A 9241-nucleotide genomic window follows, 5' to 3' on the forward strand; every position below is an offset into this window, starting at 1 on the left:
AAATTTATTTTTTTTTAATATTTTAGTCATTTTTTTGATGTGAAGATGTTGCAGAATCATAAAAATGTCTCAAGGCTGAAGTTCTAAACTCCATAACTCAGCTTATTTTAATCGGATTTTCAAGTGGCATACCTCTAAATGATTCTGGTGCAATTCTCTAAAAATCTGCATTCAAATTTAAAAATTTATTTTTTTTTAATATTTTAGTCATTTTTTTGATGTGAAGATGTTGCAGAATCATAAAAATGTCTCAAGGCTGAAGTTCTAAACTTCATAACTCAATTTATTTTAATCGGATTTTCAAGTGGCATACCTCTAAATGATTCTGGTGCAATTCTCTAAAAATCTGCGTTCAAATTTAGAAATCTCTATCTTGTTATGTAATAAAATCTGCAGAAGGCAGGACAACTATGGATTCGCCCACCTACAATCGGCGATTTGCCTACGAACTGTCCAGCTGCTTACGACGATGGACTGAAGACCGAAAGAGGGCGGTCGCCCTGATTCCTTCGAATCAATAACCATTCATCACTCGGGCCTAACCGGGATGAGGAGCCACATGGTCGGCCAAAATTTCTTCATTGGTCCGGGGCGAACTCCTCCGCAGCGCAGCCCTTTTGGGTGCCCCGATCGCCTCGTGGTATTTCGCGGATACGCTTTTGATAGGACTTTTGATTTATTACAAATTGAAGTTGATTTTAATCGAGTGTTTGCCAAAGTCCGCACGCTCCACGTACTCGCCTGGGATCGGATAGGCTCGGCTCGGATCGGCTCGGGTCGGAGCTGGAGTGGACTTGGGACTTGGACCTGGACTGGGGCTGATTGATGAGTCGAGCAGCTGTCGAGCGCGTTTGAAATTTATGACAAAATATATGAGCCGCACTTTATCAGCTCGCGGTGATCGCGGCACGCCGCGAATATTAATTGGAGCGACTTGGTCCGTAGGAAAGTGTTTTCCATTTAAATTGAATCTGGAATCTGGAATCTGGTATCTGGGATACGGTATATGGGATATGGCATAGGGAGCTGCGGCGGTCTTTTCTTCGAGGGCATTGCATTATTTTATTATAATGTGATTATTTATGCTCCGGCCGAGACGAGACTGTTGTTTGACACCCGACGATCGACGTCGCTGTGGTCGCATGCATCGAATTGATTTCAAAATTACAGTAATTTTCACAATTTTCTAATTATTTAATCGATTATTGATTTTTGATGTGCGCTAAGTGGCTCACTTAGTGCGTGAGAAATTGATGTGCAGAATCATTTGGCTGCGCCTGCCTGATCTCCACAAGGTGTTGATTTGCGAACCTGCAGCTGGGACGGGATAAATGGATGTGGAGTGCCCGGCTGGTGAGCTGGTGTGCTGGTGTGGGCGTAGCAAATGGAGTGCGCGTAGGTCACCCCAAGCTAATGACTCAATTAGGTCCGCTCGCCCGGAAAGTAAGAGTAAGAGTAAGAGTAAGAGTATCCCGGCCCACGCAGACTCCGAGGTGCTCTTTCCCAGCTCTGCGGACGCCCCTGACTCACCCATCGGTCGATCCCCTTCGAAATGAGCCTACGAAATTGACGGCAATTGGGAGGAAAGTGAAATCCGAATCAAATTTGGCGCCAAGTGCCAATTGAGGTGGTCCGCCGAGCGGGCCAACAGCAATTTAGGCGTCTTTCCCCTTTCCCCTTTCGCCGCCACGCTCTATTGGTGCTACAAATTTCGGCTGTGGCCGAAATTGAGGACTCGTTCCTGTCGTGTGTCCAGTTGCATCTCCCTCCCTCCTCCTCCTTGAGCAAACCGCTTAAGATCGAATAAGATATAATGATAATGCTCTGAGGACGATGACGATCGTAATGAGCTGCAATTGTTGCGCTTGGAGTGTGCCACACTCCTCCTCCTCGGGATTGCGACTCCGACTTCCACTTCCACTTCCACTTCCACTCGAGTTCGACTCGGCTTCGACCTGCGACTCTGATTACACTTAAGTGGAGTGGCCAATGTGATTTGGATTCTGGCCGGGTTTTTGCTTGGCCCGCAAAGTGGGCTGTGGTCGTGGTTGTGATCTGGAAGATCGCTTTACGCTCTTCGGGTTTCTGGTTTGCGTCGATTTGGCGCAATCATTTCATGGTTAGCCTTAGCATACGCATCCCGGAGCCACGGTCCAAAGTCGGGCCACGAAATTGCTGAAATTATTGCGGTACAAACTGTCACAGCGAAGCCGTCAGCGAATCGAATCCAATCGGTTCTTTGGCTCATTAGAATGTCAACAAAATTTCGCTGACAACGATTTAGTAAATTGCCTTGACTTGGTTTGGATTGCCGACTATATGCATATGCATATTCATATGGATGTGGATGTGGATATGGATATGGATTCGGGCAGTCGTGGCTATAATTACTCTGGCCATACTTGGACGAACGCTGGACAGGTGTCCCCTGTGCCCGCTCTGCGGGATTCTGAATAATTCAGGTGACTTGGCATAACATCGGCGGGGATCTGCGACCTGCTGCTGCATTTCCCGTGACGCGACAGTGCGTAGTCCATTCGGATTCGAATTCAATTTGCCTGAATTATTAACGCAATTGTGTGTGCCCGCCATCTCTCCGCCATGCCTGCTTCTTTTTCAGCCCCTTGAAGGATTTCATAATGCGGGGAAGTCATAAACTTGTTCAAATATTGACGCCCAATTATGGCAATTTGCATTGTCCAGTCAGCATTGCTTATGGATAATTTTCATAATAAAAGCCATGTGCAACGTGCTGCGATTCCCCCACCATTTCTGGGAAATACGCGGCACTGTCTTTAGTTTTTATTCTAGGAAGTGCCGTCGTTTGATATTCAATTCCGTAGCGAAGCATCGCCGATATCATTAGCTTGAAAGGTTTTGGCCCTTAAATTTAATGGCCGAAATCGGTGAAAAAATAATGAAGCCATAAATTGATGGCGAACGGCATGGCATGATACCAAAGATAGCAGGTAATTTGTACTATTTTCATTTATGAATTTTCTACAAAAATGTGGGTTAAAAAATATAATGTACTTTTGTGAAAAAACAAAGTAAACGTGTTCCTGCGGATGGCCTTAAATTTGAAGTTGGCGCCAATGCAGTGTGCAAGCAGGGCCCAAGCAGTGCGCAAGCAGGTGAAGCAGTGAACCGGTTACAAACGGGCCACACGCACTCAAGCAGGACTTTAATTTATAGAGTCTCCTTTTTATTGGCTACAAACCTTGCTTAAAGCATAGAAAACCTCAGAAGCCAAAGCCCCATAGTACCCATCACATACGTCCTCTGCCAGCTACCTTAAAATGCCCTCGAGCACCTCAATTGGCTGTCGATTGGCCAACTAGCGACACTTTCAGTGCCTAATAAATTAATTACGCGCTTTAATTGATGCCCGCCGTCGGTTTTGTCGGTTCTGTCGGTTCAGTCGGTTTTGGCGTGCGAACAAGTTAGCCGCGAACCAAGTTGGTCAGGAGGAGAGTCACCTGGGCTTGGTCAGGTGTTGGCGCAACAACAGAGTCATTAGCCGCCGCGCTGGGCGGGATGGGGCTCCCCTTGCCCCAACTCCTGCTCCTGCTCCTGCTCCGCCGGCATCCAACTCTTTCAGTCGCCGAACTATGTGGCATTTTTCAAATGTTCCCGCCGGCGGAACAAAGAAGGAGTACGGTTACAGCTGGCCTTGTGCGTTCCCTGGACTCCCCGACTCCTTCTCCCCGAGCAACGTGCTGCAATGCCGACGCGTCAGCGTTGGAGTCCATTGCAACGCCAATCCAAGTTGCAAGTACACTCGTAACAAACTAATCCGGAAGTTGGGTAATTGTTCATTTGAATTCCCCCGAAACTACTGAAGCCTCTTTGATGCCTTTCCAACTTCATCTGCTCAGCTGCTTTAGAATGGATTTTGGAGTTAGGTTGGAGCTGAGCTGCCCCAATCCACGATAATTAAATATAGAGCAAGGCATTGATTGCGCATTTGACACATTATTATTATACTAAATGTGGCGAGTTTCGTGGGAAGTATTACATTTTTGTGAGTGCCTCAACCAGAGTTCGCAGCTCGGCACTGGGCTCGGCACTCGTCAATGGTGTCACAACGCCGGCTGAAAGCCAATCCGCGTCCCAGCCATGGGATGAGATGAGGTGATCGGTCGTGTTCTGGCGGCTCCACCGCATGTACTCACGCCTGTCGAAAGCTATTTAGCCAGCATTCATTCAGAGCTCTTCCTCCGGGCTGATCCTCCAGCCAAAGCCATTCACGGGGCAGTGGCAACCAGTTCTTCTCTGCGGTCTTCTTCTCCAGCTGCCGCTCAGCTTCAACTTCAAATCCCAATCAAACGTCGCTGCCGAGGGGAATGGTGAGAATTTCCTTTGTGGCCGCGGACGGCGTTTTGTTAACAACAAACAAGTGGAATGCAAACTTTCAGTTGCAGCGAGGAAAACAGAAAACAGAAAACAGAAAGGGGAAAATAAAATAATTTCGGGCCACTCGGCTGGCTGGCCACTGACCACGTTGACATCTCATCTCTGGACCGGCGGCAGCACTTCAAAGCCGCGAATGCGAATGCGAACGCGGAGGATTCCCGCTGGCGTTTCTCAGTGCCGCGGCACGAAAAGAATTTCTCGTGCCTCCGCGGTTTGTTAGCGGTTCCTCGGTTGCTCGGCTCCTTGGCTGAGTTCCTCGGTTAAGTTCCCAGTTCCTGGCCAGTTATTCGGCCTGACGAACTGCTGACCAAGCGGCCGGGAGGTTTTCCTCGTGGTTTGTTAACCTTTTTGGCGACAAGCACTGAATCGATAGGGCCTTCGAATTCCGGTCTCTAGGGTCCACTGCCTATCGGCCAACTGCATCTGCGTTTTGACCGAGTTCCACTCGCCCGATACGTTTTATCTTCGTTTTATTTTCGGCCTCTGCAATTAGACACAATGGCTGCGCTTAGCCCGTAAGCCCGCTCCCTATCGCGGCGGATATGTTTAGGAGCTATTTGAATATTATTAGCGGCGGATAATTACAGACACGCACTCCCACACACACACACCACACACTCTGCGTCCCAAGTGCCAAGTGCACGCAGCCAGCCGACAATAGGAGGATGATTAGAAGGGGCGGGCGGGGTCGAGCAGGACGAGCAGGACGCGCAGGACGAGACAATGACACAGAAGCGGGTCCTTGGTACTGGACCTTTGTTACTTGCCGCCAGGCACAGTGGTCAGAGGCAGATAGAATCTACTCGGATCTTGAGATGCCTACTCAAGATTGCATTGACTTGCATTTGGCCTAATGAACTACGAGGGGAGGGATTTCTTAACGCAAAAGATGTAGTTCAATCGCTGAGATTAATGGCCAATATTTCAGAACAGGCATAAAGGTGTCACGAAATAAAATAATTACCAAGTGAAGTACTTAACTTGGGGCTAGTGCTATTATTTTTAATGACATTCATAGTATGTTTAAGTGACGAGTGTTGATATAGCACCAAAAACAGACTCTTACGTTAATTCTTCACCTTAAGATACAATTTAGTTATCGAATCGGAAGACATTTTATTGGACAAGTGAGATTACCTAATACCTTTAACAAGAGCTCAAAGTAGAGTGTTGTATTATGTCAATCAGCAAATTTGGGATAAATTCCCGCAATTTCGAGGATCGAGTGCCACTGTGGCCTGCTGCTGCGGGATTTTCTGTTTTCAAATATCGTGTTTTTCCCTTTTTGGTCTATGGAAACCTACACTCACGCAGGTAATTATAATAATTATCCGACGGATGCATGAATGAGCAGGGAAGGGAGAGGAAGTGGCGGGGCAGGTCCTGCGGCACATCGTCCATCTTGGGCAGGAAAGCAGGAGCGTCCAGTCGGCCTTCGGGGGCGTGGCCGAGTGCAGCACCGCCAGTGGTCCACAACTACAAAGGGCAGCCAAATGTGACTTCGCAACTGACACTAATTACACGGAGGCGGCGGCCACGTCGGTGGCAGTCGAATTCCAGCTCATCCGCTCATCCGCTCGTCCTGGCGCGCATCCTCGTCCTTGTCCGCTCATCCGGTAGGAGGCAACCTGTGCCGCCAGCTAATTGCACCTCCGCCCCCGCAGGACGCCGTGAGTTAGTCGGGCATCCTTTAAAGTCGCACCGGCGGACTAACTTGAAATCAGCCAGGACTCATCCTGCCGCGCGGCGCACGTGCTGCAGATTACACGTTTCAATGACTTTTGGCGGCAGCGGAATAAAAGGAATTACAAATGTCTTGCCGGGCACCAACCCCTCCCCAACCCCCTCATCCCGTCGGCAGACGAGGAACTGAACTTCAAATGCCCGACTGCTGTTTCAATTTGCTGGCCATTGTTGGTAGTTGGTTGCTTAATTAAGTTGACGCCGCAATCAAATCAAATAAAAATCAAAATCAAAATCGCACGCATATGCCATTCGCCGCGGGAGCGAGCAGCGCGGCAATAGGCGGGCCACCCCACGCGCACATGAGCAGGACGGCGACCACAGGGGCGAGCGGGATGGCACGAGCTCCGCCCAAGGACCTTCGGCATATGCTCCTGCTGATTCCGCTCCTTGCCGATGACGCTGCTCTTGTGGCCCTGCAATCAACAATTGCTCGTCAGTGGATGCGACTTGGGCGGCTGCTGGGTGGTGGGTGGTGGTGGTGGGTGGGCGGGCGCGTGCGGTCTGCTAATTCGCTTTAAAGGCTTTCCGCTTTTCAGGGTCGCTGGCTGGATGTCGCCGCGATAACGCGTCTTCTTGACACACACAGCCTCGTCAATGGGATCGTTAGGCAATCCATTCAATTGATTCGCTCACTCGCACTTTACGGGAGCTGTGTTTCCAGGATGCTGATTGCACTGTTCGGGCAGATGGATTTCAGATGTACTTGTCGTGTTATCATTACATCATTACCATTGTTATTATTAGAGAGATAAGCTCAAAATCATATGGTGCTATTATTGGAGAGGTAATATCAAAATCATATGGTGCTATTATTGGAGAGGTAATCTCAAACTCGTATGGTATTGGTTACCGCTTTCCTTCGAATTCCTATTTACTTCACTAAGTGGTAACAGATGACATAGTACTCAGGATTTATTTGTAGTCCTAAGTAACAGTTGCCACTATTTTTCGTTAAATAACTACAATAACCAACACCTGCCGCCTTGTCCTTAGGAATAATTATAGTTTGCTGTAGCTTTTCCATTCCTTTTGACAGCTCAGCTTGTTGCATCGCTTCACTTGGGAATAAGTAGATTGGAGTAATTCCTCTTCAGCTTAACTTAGCACAAAATGGCGGAGAAATACTTGAAATGGCATTCTTGCACTGCAGCTAATAAACCGATTACCTGAGCAGATCCTCTGCGGCAGTATCCAACCAATTATCTAACCAACTGCGAGCACCTCTCGAAACTCGATAGCTAATCATCGCATTTGCCCGGCACAATAACCAAATTTACAAATTAGAGAGTCCAGCGGGCAGCCCACTACAAATCATGCATGGAAATGGTAAAAATATTGGACACATGGCCCGAGTGTCCGCACACATACATAGGTACATAGGTACGTATGTGTGCAAGATACGGGCTCCACCTACAAGCCAAATGCTAATTTGAGTGCTCCACATTTCCGAGGGAAGGCGGCGGGTCGAAATTTGGATTTGTAATTGGAATCAACGGCCTGGTGATTGGATGATTGACTCCACAGGAGCGGCTGGCATCGGGTGGCTGGGAGCCGGCCTATAAGTAGGCTAGCATTGCCATTGATTTTAAAGGATCTCGCTTCACCCGAGTCCCTGCAAATTGGAGGGATGCCGAAAGGGTCATGGAAGGTGGGAGGAGGCAGGAGCTGATGCCCATGGAGTCGGACAAACGGATGCGTAAATGAATGAGTCGAACGTCGAACGTCGAACTCTACTCCGTGTGTGTGCGGTGTGGTGTGTGGTGTGCGTGCATTGAATGCGGCTTGTTTTACACTCGAACGCATTTGAATACGTTGCTAATGGGATTTTGATGATGACAATGTTGCCGTCTGTCCCACTACCACTCCCACTCCCACTGCCTCTCCCACTTGGACCCCAAGTGGGTCTGTGGGAACGCCGCTTCAAAAAAGCAGAGTCTCCATGCTTCGGGAGCCTGGAAGAAACTTTAACCGCAATGGAGCTGAGGCTGGAGCGCCTCGACTTGGTCTTGCACAGTTTGGACGGCCGGCCATGGAGGGCAGCATTATGTCGCTCTGATGCGTACAAGTACATAATGGCAAGCACACAGGCGGAGGACGTTCTCCCGGGTCTGCCCATCCAATTACCACCCCGCAACAGGGCTTTCGACCCCGGCCGGATGACGACAGCAGTCCAACAACACGACCACGTCAAGCAGCGGCAACATAATGTGCCATTCACTTCCGTTCCGGCGGAGCTCCCCGAAGAACGGCAAAAGATTCAGCACCCCTCCCTTTGTCAGGACACCTACACACACACACACACACACACACACACACTGGCGCAGAGACAGCCGGACTACATGAACAAACGCCTGTTCCTGTCACCGCTCCTGTGCCCGCTCCCGGAAAACCGCTCCCGCTGCCACCGCCGCCAGCGCCGCCACATTTGCGGTTACGTTTTCAAGCCATTGCGCGCCATTGCCGCACCGACACTCGCACGCACACCGGCGCAGGAATTACAACAGCCACCCCTACCTCTGTGACCCCTGACCCCACCCCCACTCCCAGTCCCCCTCCCCCTCCACCGTCCACCTTCCACCCTCCTCGCGCTGTTTACTTTTTACAGGTTGCGGCTGCGGTCGCTCGCTGCGCGGTGGTTGGTTTTCCATCCGAGGGTGCACCGTAGCCTGTACAGTGCGCCCCTCCCGCGGCGCCTTTTGGTTTTCCATGTTTTAGTTGGCCCTTTGCCAAGGCAGGTTGGACAACTTGGGCGTGTCGTTCAAATACCGCAGGCCGTGGGTGGCCCAACTCCAGAGGCACTTCCATTTCGAATCCCGGTCCACACCGACTACTCACGCAAGCCCAAAGAGGCCGAATCCCGCAGCTACGACGGCAGTGCTGGCCGAGCTGAGGGTCGATAGTTGCGGACTCCCAATTCTTTCTGCTCCGTAAGTGCAACCGACTTTCTAGGCATTAAGGCTTTTTAATATAATGCTGCCTTCTTTTATAATTTTCGAGTAATAAGCTATACCAAGTGTCTGTGTGCTACAATCTCGAACTTTATTTACACATCTATTGATTAGCACTTTTCCCACACATT

Source organism: Drosophila erecta, unplaced genomic scaffold (assembly GCF_003286155.1).
Source record: "Drosophila erecta strain 14021-0224.00,06,07 unplaced genomic scaffold, DereRS2 tig00000092-arrow-pilon, whole genome shotgun sequence".
Taxonomy (NCBI): domain Eukaryota; kingdom Metazoa; phylum Arthropoda; class Insecta; order Diptera; family Drosophilidae; genus Drosophila; species Drosophila erecta.